Genomic DNA, 13,483 nt, shown 5'->3' with positions numbered 1-13,483 from the left:
AGCACCCATGGCTGCCTGGAAGACCGTCTTCTGAACAGATTACACCTTCCTTTTCTGTGAACACAGGAAAAGAAGCAACTTAAAGGAAGAAGGGTTTGTTTGGTCTTGAATGCGAAGGCACACCATCCACCGTGTTGGAAAGGCCTGGCAGCTGAAACAAGAGATGGCTGTTTACATCACGTGCTTCGCTGGGAAGCATTAGGTGATCAATTTACTTAGTGTGCTGCCTCCTTGACACCACACTAAGCATGTGTCTCCCCAGCTCTCTTAATCTAGCCTACAATCTCCCTCATGGGGACATGCCCAGGGCTTTGTCTCCTGCCTGATTCTAGCTCTTGTAAAGCTGACAATCAACATTAGCCATTACATATGGCCTCACAGACCTGATTCTCTGGGGCCTCTTAATGGTTTTTTTAGTCCCTCCTGCCCCTCTAAAGTTGCTGCCTCATATGTCCTGTCAGCAAAAGAGACTCTTAGCAGGCAGGTCATGATTTGCGAACAAAACCGTTCTTCAGAATAGGAGTTATGGCCTGGAGGGACCTTGAGAATGGTTTTGTCAGACCTCCGCAGTTTAAGGACATTACATGTAAGACCCAGGGAGGAAGAAGGGGCTGTGTCCCTTAGCCACCTTGGTTCTGCAGCTCTGGGTTTACATAGCTTTCAGCACCAAACACATGTCCCTCCGTCAAGGCTGGAGTGCCAGCTCCAGGATTGGGCTTGGCTCTGAACAGCATAGTCTCTCTCCTTATAAAGAAGATAGCTTGAAGAAAGCGCAGGTACAGCCTCCCTTCTCTGCCCTTGAGTGACCTTCGTAAAAGATGCTTGTATCTTATACCCGTTTGTGTTGTGTGGGAAGTAGAATAAGTGAGGTGTGTGTGTGTGTAAGCATGTGACTCCGTGGTTGGTGTATGTGAGTATATGTATATTCATGAGCGTGTGTATATGTGTGAGTGCACATATATCCCTGAGTATACATATACATGGATATGTATGTGAGAGTGTGTGAGTGTGTGGAGGTGTTGTGTGTGAGTACGCTGAGAAATTACTTGGTACTAGCATGCAACAGAGCAGTCTCTCTTCCTGCTAAATTTCCGCATTCCCCATGCCAAGGACAGAGTAGAATCCTTGCCACTCTACATGCTTGGTGTGTGAGCCTCTCTGTGGCCTCTCCTGCTGTCCTAGAGCCCTAGAGAGAAATCTGGACTGATCTTTACTATAGGGATCTTCCAGCACAGCACATAGTGACACTGTAAAGAACCATTGCTTTCAGGATCTCACCCCACCTGACCCATCTCCCTAATGATGATGACACAGTCCTTGTGCCACTTCTGCTCTCTTTTCTGTGCAGTCACAAAGTGGCTCCTTTTAACTAAGAAAACCTGGTCTGATGGGGACTCCCAGTCTCAAGGGTCCTCTGACCCTACAAAGGAACAAGACTGCGTATTTAGTATCTAGGATACTCTCTACCAAGAAGCCTTGTCTTCTGGGAAAGTGACAGGGCCAGCATGAACTCTAGGTAATTCTGACATACATGCTTGCCTAAGACGTTGTCCCTCTCAGATAACTTCCAACCACAGTGACTGAATAATCCAAACAGAGGTGATTTGGAGGCCTGTGGGGTGGCAGGTAAACTACACAGTTGGTTTTTGTTTGCTGTGACCCTGAATTGTTTTATGAAGCAGGGATATGTCTGTATGGCTTCCATTCATCACTTATCCAGATGTCTGTGTATTTGGGTGTGCACTGGGTGACTTATTTGGCTGTGATAATACAAAAATAATTTCATCAACATCATTTCATTTTAACTTTGCAAGGTGTCCAAGAGGTTATTTATGCTGCCCCTCTTTTGTTATTGGAAATGACTGGCCCAGGACCACAGCTAATAAGAAGAAGACTTGGAATTATTTCTGTTAGTCTGTGTTTGCTCGGTATTGTAAAAAACTTGCCTTCAGATATTCTCTCAAAATGTACTGGTTCTTGTTTCTTGGTGTGTGGTCAAGCAGCATAGCCATAGGAAAACAGAATTTCAGCCTCAGGGTTGGGAAGATGGGTCAGTTGGTATCTTGCAAGCACAATGTCCTAAATTTGAGCTCTAGAACCCATACAAAAATCCAGGGGGTGATGGCATGTGCTTGTAATCCCAGCAGGAGCAGGGCAGAGAAGACTGTTCTCTGGCTTGCTGGCCAGTTACCCTCATCAGCAAGCCACAGGCCTGCAAGAGTTTGTCTCACCAAACCAATGTGGGGGTTGGAGGACTGGCTCAGAGGTTAAGAGTACTTGCTGCTCTTCCAGAGGTCCTGAGTTCAATTCTCGCAACCACATAGTGGCTCCCAACCATTTTTTTTTAACGGCTCCCAACCATTTATAATGGGATCTAATGCCCTCTTCCAGCATACATGTGCACAACATGTATGCATGTAATTTGGCAACATGTAAAAAAAGTCAATGTGGATACATCAATAGCCAATACTGGCTAACTGCCAGTGCCAGTGTTGTCCTCTGGCCTTAGAAAGTATGCCTGTACATATATGTGATATATGTGAACCTGTACCACATGTACACACACACACACACACACACACACACACACACACACACACACACACACACACACACACGGTTCTTGGGTTGTTGCAAACTCTGAGGTAGGAGAAACAGTCTTATGTGAGATAAGGCACAGATGCAGGACACACACATCTTTCATCTTTCATGTAGTCGTACTTCCAAATAAAAGCAAATGAGTGAGAATTATTTTAACTTTAGCAATCTGTCTTAACCCCAAGCACAGCATAGACTTCATTATTAGTGAAGAACATTGCATTCGCGTTGAGTCTTGGCACCTGATGTGTTTGACACTTACACAGTTCAGAGCAGACTCATGACACTAACTGTGTGACACTGACACTGTATGTTTAGGCTTGCTTCACAGCAGGGTTCTCACATGTGGTCAGGGATCACAGCCAACTGTAGATCTCATCAAAACACATGCTGCGTCTCCCTCTAGTTCCCATTCCATAGATCGGGGTCTGCTGGCCATTGGTCCCACTTCTGAGAAAATCAAGGTGGTTCCCATGCAGCTGGCACCTGGCAGCACTCAGAGCCACAGTTCCAGAGCTGTGTTTGACTTATCCTAACAGACACTAGGTTCTGCAATTAAGAGAGAAACAAAGAAGAATGGAGTGTATGGGGAAAGAGGAATGACAGACAGGACAAGAATCTCAACTCCTCACCTCTCAGATGCAAAGGCAAAGTTCTCCAGAAGCCTGATAGAATTCCCCGTTGGAAGATAGACTCACCATCCTGGCAGAAATTAATATATTTTCCTGACACTTGTCCCTTTGGCTTTGAGACTATTAGGACAATGACCACAGGAATTGGAATGTCTCCGGGAATTTTGTGATGGGAAAGGGACCGGCTGGGGCCTGGGGCTTACCTTCAGAGTCTGGCAACTTGGCAGACCGCCTTTCGAGCGAGACTGGAGTCAAGGGTGGTGGGTTAATCATGAGAAGAACCGAACTGTGACCAAAGCTTTGCTGCAATGTAGTTATTAGTGTGTTTACTCCCTCAGGAGGAGCACAGGAGGAAACGGGGACATGCATTTGGTCTGTTTTCACTCTGCCTCCCTCTCAAGCCCAGAGCCTGGCAGAGAGGTAGCCATTGTCTGCCTATGGTTTAACTGAACAATTCTGCCGTGTTAATTACAAGGATACAACAACATTGAAGCTCCCTTGCATGTGTTTCCATTTGCTCAGGGCCATTGGGATCACAGCTGAGAAAAGGAACTCAGCAGTATTGATATGAACATACTAGAATGTTTGGGAAAGGACTAAGAAGACAGAAAGACAGAAAAGGGGACTGAACCAGGTGGACTGCACCGTGATGGCCAAGGCCTAGGGGAAAATGTATCAGTTATTCACAGGAAAACTCACCAGCAGATCCAGGCTGATGGCACAGAGGACAATTTTCATTTTCTTTATTTGGGCAAGCTCCTCTGCCACTTTAAATTAAACTGAATCCCATATGGTTGCTTGCTGTAGAATTTTATTTTTAGGCTCATCTCTGGGATGCATCCTGTTTCTTTTTATAGCCAGACCACAGCTATTGATTCCCAGGGTCGCTGCATCTTCTTTGTTTAGGTGCAGACAGCCCAGGCAGCAGTGACTGCTCCCTCCCAGGGGAGCTGCCTGGAAATACCAGGGGCAACCCAGGGCAGCCTCCCCTCTGCTGCTGCTGCTCCATGCCTGCTGCAGGGACTGGCTGGGGTTTCATTGCCAGAGAAGCTGATATATCAGCCGGATCCCCACAGAGGAGCCCCCACCAACTCAGACATTTACATGTGGGCAGACCAGAGCTGCAAACCCATTCTTCATCCTGCTTGGGTGCTTCCCCTCAGCAATGCTATCTTTTGTTGTGCCTGCCTGCGCTAAAGGGAGTCCTGGAGCCCCAGCTATTGTGAGCCTCCAATCCACTAAGTGGCTATAAGGGGAGAGGGTTTGGTGGGTGGGAGGCACACATGCTTATCTCCCTTTCCTCCCTCTCCTTTTTATTATCATTAATAATGAAATATTGAGACCAGGCTACTAATGACCCTAAACTCCCTCCTGTTAGTTTATTTATTTATTTATTTATTTATTTGCCTTCATACTGACACTTCAGAGTAAATTACTTTCCTCTGCATCTTGTTCAAGGGATATCACACCAGCATGACACCCCCCTCCCACCCTTGTTCTAATTTCAGGGTTATTCAGCTTCTCTCACTGCAGTTTACTAAGCAAGGGAGGTCGTCCCATCTATCATATTTAAACCCGCGCAACGTGTCTTCTCCTGCAATTGAGACATCATTCTTGCTGCACCGAGTTGCCTCGGGTTTTAAACGCTTATGCAATACACATAGATGTAACCTGTAAAAGAGTAAATACATAATATATACCCGATATCTCTGTGTTATGAGTTTAATGGAAAAATATTTAAAGACCCAGAGCACAGGGAGACCTGTTCTGGGGGAAAGGGGGGCTAAATAAACAGCCCGCCTACACCATGCAGCTACATCTGCTGGGCTCTCACTCCTGCTCATGGCATGTTAAGCACTTCCCTGTCAACTGGGAGATGACAGGATGTGAAAGCAACCAACAATAAGTAGAGATTTTGGTGCCAGCACCACGGCAGCTAGCATCTCCAATAGGCTTTTGTCTTCTGCTCAGAGATGGTAAACTGTCCTTTGTCACAGGGCCATTTCTTCTAGTTTCTGCTGCTGCCCACCAATACAAAGCACTCAGTGCTGGTTCCCCGCTCCTTCCCTCCTTCTCTCCCTCCCTTCCTGCTTCCTTCCTTCTCTCCCTCCCTTCCTGCTTCCTTCCTTCTCTCCCTCCCTTCCTGCTTCCTTCCTTCTCTCCCTCCCTTCCTGCTTCCTTCCTTCTCTCCCTCCCTTCCTGCTTCCCTCCCTCCCTTCCTGCTTCCCTTCTTTCCTCACTTCCTCCCTCCCTCCCTCCTTCCCTTCCTTCCTCCCTCTGTCCCTTTCTCCCTCCCTCTCTCCCTCCCTCCCTTCCTCCCTCCCTCCCTCCCTCCCTCCCTCCCTCTCTCCCTCCCTTCCTTTCTTCCTTCCCTGGTTTCTTCCACTTTCCTGGTTCCATGCTCCTTAACTACCTCAGGCAGCACCCCAATTTTTTCCTTCCCAATGTGACCCTAGACAAAGATCACACCTCTCCCTGTCTGTCTGTGTATTGCCAATGACAGTGTTTGCTTCATAGTGTTCTGGGCGTGGAATGAGTTAATGCACCTGATCACTTACTAGCCTTTTTAAACTTTTCCCTGCTGACTCTACTCAACGAATTGTTTGCTATCCCAGATAGGTATATAAAATATGTATATAAGTCAAACATCTACTGATAACAGTAAGAAAAGTACTTTAAAGGAATTCTTTGGTGCACATATAATTTCAGCATTCATTAAAGATGAAAACATATTTGGATAATAATGAGATGGATGTGTTTGTATATTTTTACATAAAGAATTAGATCTTGCCAGAATATTCAGTAATACAGGATGTAGAGTATAATTCAACATTTTACAGAGTTGATCACTATTTTAATTTTATAATCACCATTGCTGAGTGCTGTTTTGCATAAATACGTAGCACATAATGACAGAAGTATGCTTAGGTACACTTCTGAAGTTGCTAGAAATTCTGTTCTAATCCCAAGCCAAAATTCATTTAGAGATTTTTTTTTAGTGCAACTCAAGTCAGCAGCTCAAACAGCAATTTTAAAAATCAAACATTTTAACATACTATAATACAAAGATGTACTAATTTGGTACTTGAATGCTGAGGAATGATGTCAGGAGAATATTTTAAAAAATGTTACTTTTGTAATTGAATTGTTCTGTTTCTGTAAAATCAGAACAACGGCCCTCTAAAACAGTCTCTGAGCTGAGGAATTCCAGGTGGTTTTTGTTGTCGTTACCTGACCATAGAGCAAAGTACAACACTGCATGTTCAGGAATGAGGATGCTGCAAAGTTGTTTAACACAGCATGGTCGAGCACTGCCACAGATTCCTCAGATTGACTACACAAGTTTTATGTGGTGGTTGGTGGAACTGTCAGGAGCTGAACAAAATGAAGCAAATCAGAAATTCCAAGCCAGCCTCGACTTAAAACTTTAGTGTTTCGTTTATTGTTGATTTTCTTGCCTCAAACTTTAAAGTTCTGCATTGTCAAATTATTTATACTAATTATTGAGCCTTTGGCAACATTGGTTTTGTGCCTGGGTTGAGTGAGTTGTTGGCCTTAGTTGCCTTAATGGGCCCTGGTTCCCACTGTCACTGAAGCAAGTCTTCTAGTTTCCCTGTCTTTTTCTCCTCTGATTTGTGTATGTTCTTGTAACAAAAGATACATTCCTTTTAATTTATTTATTTTGTGATTGTGTGTGTGTGTGTTTGTGTGTGTGTGTGAGAGAGAGAGAGAGAGATGTCAGTGCAGAATTAGAAGAAGGTACCAGATTCCCTGGAGACGGAATTTTAGCCAGTTATAAGTCACTCAGAGTAAGAACCAAACGTGTGTCCTCTTCAAGAGCAGTAGGTGCTCGTAAAGGCTAAACCATCCTTCCAGGCCTGTCAGTATGCACTTTCTGGATAAAAGGGCCACCCTCTTTATATTGCCATTGGAGGGCAAAGGAAGTAAGAGCTAATATAGCTTACAAAGGAAGATATAACTGGACTGAGCATTAAGGAAAAGCTGACAGAAAAGCACATTTGAGATCTCTGTGATCCAGATGTCAGGCTTTCAAATCCCCCCAGCTGATCCATGAAATTTCATCTTGCCTCCCTTGATAAGACAGGACTGACCAGGGACCAGCCTGGAGGTGAAATTTCTTATGAGCATGACCATCTGGGTATAAGATGTCCCAGCGTAAAGGTTAGATTGCAGAACTCAAATGACACAGCTTTTCTGTTCTCATTTCCATACGTGCTAGTAGGGAGTCTTCTTCTATGTCCTATGAGCAAGCAAGGGCTATACAGTACTTGTTCCACACAATGCTTTTGGTCTGAGGATAAAGAGTAACTGTTAGTCACAGGATAAGATGACTCTGGGCTCCCGGGACGGACCTTTTTCTAACAGGATCATGTAAAACAATTCCGTGCCCACCTTCCATGCGCATTCAAGATACTGTATGCAATTATTACGCAATTATTTTCTAAGCTTTGTATTTCTACAGGAGTCCTAGCACTTTTTCGTAATTTCCTAGATGAATCTACTCTCTGTTAAAGCTCAGAATCTTTTAGTCCCACATAACTACTTCAGCTAATCCTATCTTACTGGCCAAAGCCAGCCATTGTTCAGGCTCAGCTCCACACAAGTCACCAAGCAAACCTAAAATTCATTAACTTGATACAAGCTTTTTTCCTTTTTCTTTAAATTTATTCTGACTTGAAGCGAAGTGTCAGCAGCACTTTCGTTCCAATTTGTTTTTTTTTTAATGTTTGCAAATATACCTGGAGAATATATTAAAATGTCACAGCTTGAAGCATCCAGCCACTTACCTCTATAAACATGTTGGAAGATCTATCCTGGTGCCGGAATCTTATTAGAATGCGGTCTTCAGGCTTCAACAGACAACAGAGAGAGCCATCAGGAAGAATTATTGTTCCAAAGTGGTTGGGATCCATACTCTGATTTAATGGGCCTGGAATGGTATCAGAAAATTGGCATTTCCAACCTGTGCCCATGTGGGACGGTTATTTTGCAGCATGTGTCCATATGGAATGATTAGTTTCAGTTGTCAAGTTGACTGATATTGGGAGCTATCTAGGGATACGGAGTGGAGAAGAGTTCAGAAGCCTTTGGAATTGGTTTGTGGGAGGAATTTGGAAGAGTTTGGAGGACCAGCTCAAAGAGAACTTAGAATGCTGTAAGCAGGGGTCAATCTTTGATGCTATTGAGGGCTTAGAAGAGGGGGTTGCTGATAGGGAATCAACGGTCATGGTTGTGCTTGTGAGGTTTCAGATAGAAATGAGAACTCAATTGGGATTCCAACTATGCCACTCATATCACACTCTTGGCAAAGAGTTAAGATATACTTATCCATGCCCCAAGACTTGCAGCAGGATGAGTCTAAAGGTGCTGGATGGCTTCTCAGTAGAAGAAATTTTATGGCATTCTCAATGTTCAAGAAGCAGACCATCTGCATTGCTCTAGATTTACAATGAGAGTCAGGAACAAAAACCAGAGTAGAATTATTTTTAAAATGTGTATCTTGGATAGAACAGCAGCGTACATAAATTTCTAATTTTTTTTAGAGGCACGGTTGCAAAAAAGAAGTATATCAATAAAAAGAAGTCAAGTAGATTCCCTGCTGGGAGAAAAGGGAAGATGACTTGAGGAAATTGTCAAGACATCATCACCCTTGCTCTAGTACAGTTTCAAAGGTTTGAAAATTTGCACTCATTTCCAAGGGCTTTCATTAGAGCAAGGAACTATAGACCCTGCTTGTACAGGGCTGCCTAGAAAATAATTTTCTTTGGGTTCATTTCTACATGTTCAGCTATAGAATCTCAAAGGCTGCTTCAGACATAGCTCAAGTGGCCTGGATACAGTTTGCACTGATGTAGACATTGGTACTGTCAACATGGTACTAATTCTGCTAACACGCCAGATACAGGAGTGAGGGGATTGTGGAGGCTTCCACCAAGATTTCAGTGGAAAGTATGAGAAGCTAGGCAGCATATGATAGTGTTCTAAGGGCATTTTGTCACAGCAACAAAAATTATCTTAGAAGGAGACATCATGTAGCTGAGGAAAGAGTAACAGGTCTGGACCTATCTCAGGTAAGATAAGACCATGTGGAAATGCGTAGATTAGTATAAATGGGTTAATAATTAAGACAGAACTAGCCAGTAAGAAGCCCAAGACACCCCTAAACAGTTTAATAATTAATATAAGTCTCGGTGTGTTTATTTGAGGCTGAAGCAGCAGCAGGATCTGGCAGGACAAGAAACCCCAGCAACACCTTGTTACAGCAGGACTGGGTTGCCCGAAGAAAAGAAGGCTTGAGTAAAGTCAAGCAGAGGCCCCACAAAGTTAAGAGATGCCAGGCACATGAAACACCTTCTAGAGAAGCCTGAGGACAGCCAGGAAAGCAAGCCCACGAATGTGGCCCTATGGGATTCAGAAAACAAGGGTGTGGCTCTAGGACTCCCTAAGCCTTTGGAGCTTCCATCATACGACCTTGTATCCTAGATGATGGACCAGGAAGCTATAGGGTTTAATTCTTATACTACTGGGTTTTACTCTGGCTTCTATCTGATCCTGGCTTCCCCTGCCTCTTTCCCTACCTTCTGGAAAGAGGATGTTAATGACACGTCTTTGTGTCCTTAAAGTGTGTGGCATTGGGATGGGGCTCACAGTTGCTTTTGCCTTGAGTTTCAAAGGGGCTGGGTTTTTAGGAATAAGGGAGTGATGAAGACTCTAGAGAATCTCTGAGGTGGAATGAATTAATTTTTCACTGTGACATGGAATTGTGCCTTGAGGGGAAGAATGCTACACTTTGGGTCCAGAATGTCTACCAAAGGTAATGCAAGCAAGTATTTTAACTCATGGGCTGTCTCATAGGGAACAGGTAACTTACACTAGATGCGTTACTGTGTATCCTACCAGTCACCGGTCAATGGCTTAGTTGGTGGTGCAACATTTGGGAGCCAGAACCTAGTTGGAAGACTTTCAGTCACTGTTGGGGGTGAGTAATGTACATTTAAAAAGTGGCCCTCTCTCTTTCTCCCCCCCCCCATATGACTTGAATGGGCTTCCTCTGCCAAATGCCACTCCAGGAGGTACTGTACTTTCAAGAAACTATGGGGTAATCTTTCTGAAGATCTTTTAACTTGATTATTTAGGCATTTTATCACAGCCATAGAAACTATGTGACCAGCACATCAGGTGATGTACATGCTGCTTATGTGGAGACTGTGATCTGAGCACTATTGGTGTAGACTCTGGGCTCATCAGTGCTGTCACCGATGTTTGGACAATCCCATAAATTCAATGTAGAGAGACAACGTGCTTCTAGTCTCTGCATTATAGTAAGGTGTACTGTTACTCGTATGCAGTCCTTTCTGGTGTCTTATCCTTTGCAGTCTTTGGTCTTCTCTTTTCCATTCAGTTGATGAGTGGGGAAAATGGTGAGGGGCAAGCCTGTCTGCCATTTAACTGTCTTGTGCCATAGGAAGCATGTGCCACCCACAGAGTAGATCTGGTTGTCCAGATGGTGCCTAGGAGGAAGCAGAAATGTGTTTGGGTGATCTCATAGCTCCTTTTGTGACACACCTAAAGGTGTGTTTGGGTTTTATTTTGTTTATGAAGTGATTTGGTTCATCATCTCAGTCTTCTGCTTTGCATTAGTACTGACTACATCCAATTGTTGTTTCTATGGATTTGTTCCTTTCCTAAATGATTGCTAACTTGCCATGCCATCTCATCTTTGTAGAGAGTAGGCGATGTGACAGTGCAGTTGGGGCTTGGGGAAGGGTGTCAGCAAGGGAAGATGTACATACGCCTTCAAAGAGCCACAATCTCCTTCTGTAAGAGCTCCCATATATAGTAATTCTAGAAAATTCACCAACACAGCTGCCTAAACATAAGCCAAACGAGGACAATGACAATGGGGAAGAGAAGTAAACCCAAGAACGTCTTCAACCCCATGCAAAACTACCAGGAACTAAGAAATGTGAGAGTAGGAGAAATATTCATGCTGTTATTTTTTTTTAATGGGGCAAGAGTATAAGCGAACAAGGTGTGAAAAAGAGGAAAACCAGAATCCAATTTCCCTGCTCGTTTTACTCGTGTTGCTCCTTCACGCGGCTCCACGCGGTTGATGTGGAAACTGGAGAATGAGCATCTGACTGAGGTCAGTTTTTTTCACAACCAGGGCTCTGACAAACTGAATGATGCTCAACTGTACGTATAGGCAGAGGTGCTTAAAACAGACCCACAGCCCCCACTTGCGCCAAGACGCGCGATACCCAAGAAGGAAAGATGGCGCTGCGTGCCAAGTAAAGCTCAAGGGAAGGCGTTCACGCTGAAACCAGCTTCCTTCCTGTGCCCAGAGATTGCAGGGAGAGAGGAAACAGCTGCAAGGTCTATTCTGGCTGCTGTCCCTTCTAGGGTGTCTTCAAACAGAAAGCCTGAGCCACGGAAAGCATTTCTTCAGCTTTTGACATCACATGGCCATCCGAGGATCTGGCCTGCTAGTCACTTCAGAGAGCAACCAGCTACTACATGTTCATAACACCCCACTCTCCATGACAGCTTTGCACAAATATTCTCCTTTGTTGCTCTTCATATACAGTTTTTAAAATCTCACATGTAGAGTACCCACTGCTTGTCCTCAAATCACTGGTAGAAAAAAAAATGTCCTGAAAAGGCACACAGTGACTTTTCCAAAGTCCGAAGGAGCTTGAGACTTGAAATGGCCTAGAACTGACAGGATTCTGCTTCTCAGAATACCGAACACTTATTTACATCAATGTACCTTCAGCGGCAGCATTAAGGGGGGCTTGTTCTGTTCTCTTCCTACAGCCTACCTACGAGAATGATTTTTCAAGTTATTTCTTATGTGACACCTGTAAAATTTAAGTCAAATTGATCCCTTTAATGATAAATTATCAACATGCCTGATATTTGCCCCTTAAATTCCTACATAACAAATACACATTTGCAGACATCAAATTATTTGTCTGCAAATAGCACTGATGGTATCCAAAGGTATCTTTGAAATATCCTATAGAAGAACAAGTTCCTCTCAGTGCTTTCCCTTGGCCTTAGTGCTTTCTGAACACTTCAAGCATGTGACTGCCTTGTCATCCAATGTAATTTCACGCTGTATCCACAAGCGTGTGGCTAAGCCCAGGTTTATCACAGAAACTTGCTATGATTTAAATGTCCCAACGGCTCAGTGAGGTTTTTCTCTTTCTCCAAATACCTTATAACCATGATCGGTAGAATCCACTCTACTGTTTTGAATTTCAAGCTGCAGTCCTTGTTCCAAGAGCAAGCCCTGTGCTGGCAGACATCTAGAATGTCTAACAGTGACATCATCATGGAAGCTAAGTATATACTTTGAGGTGAAATACTTAGATATCTGTCTTGATGAACAGTTAGGCAAAGGACACGAGAATGGCATAATGTGAGGCAAAGCAAATCTTTCTTTCTTTCCTTTGTCTAGAAAGTGTTGCCTTTTATGTGCTTTTACTAAGGACTCTTCCTCAAGTTGTTTTGTGTCATAACAAAGCTGTAGGTAACCTGGGGCACCAGGGAGCATGTTTTGGCTTTTCCTTTCTCCAGCTTCGGTTTTGACTTCACAGCATTGGCTGACAATCTGGGTTTTATTCTGATCAGAGAGCTGGCATTGTGATTTGTTTATTTATTTTTTGCCCATTTGATCTTACTGTATTAAACTCCAGATTTTTTTTTGCAACTTGCTGAATTAGCATCCTGAAAAATTTTGGCCCGTTTGCATTTCACTATAACATATCACATTAGAACTATGACCCAGAGCGGTGATTGTGTGTGATCTTCTACTCTTATCATTTCTTTAGCTTTCACTTTTGTGAAACTAAGTAAGGGGACATGCAGGTCAACACCTAATGAAGAACCACTGGTTTGTTAGGAAACTGTACTCCTGTCAGGAGGGGGGAAAGTACTACCTCTGTCTGTCAATAGACTGACATTTTATGAAGTGCAAGTGACAGGCTTTCACGCCAGCACTAACTGCATTACTGGTAGAGGGCTTTTAAAGATAGCTAGTATACTTTATGACATGAAATATATTAAAATGTCAGTGTTTTAACCAATGTTTATAGAAATATATTACAGTCATTTATTGAGTTTATTAAACATGCTATGGACTAACAAGATAAAAGATGATTTACAAATAAAGCTGCTATTATTTAGAGTGGGTCTGATATCTGTGTTTACTAAGCATAGGCATGTGG

General features: G+C 43.6%; 1 long non-coding RNA gene across 3 annotated transcripts in view; it reads left to right on the top strand.

Annotated features, from left to right (window-relative positions):
* Positions 1 to 13,483, top strand: part of LOC106022219 — a 374,747-nt gene that overhangs the window by 252,397 nt on the left and 108,867 nt on the right. The gene's annotated exons all lie outside the window — the stretch shown is intronic.

Source organism: Mesocricetus auratus, unplaced genomic scaffold (genome assembly GCF_017639785.1).
Source record: "Mesocricetus auratus isolate SY011 unplaced genomic scaffold, BCM_Maur_2.0 Super-Scaffold_100676, whole genome shotgun sequence".
In the NCBI taxonomy this organism is placed as follows: Eukaryota; Metazoa; Chordata; class Mammalia; order Rodentia; family Cricetidae; genus Mesocricetus; species Mesocricetus auratus.
This window is presented reverse-complemented; position numbering and strand designations above follow the sequence as displayed.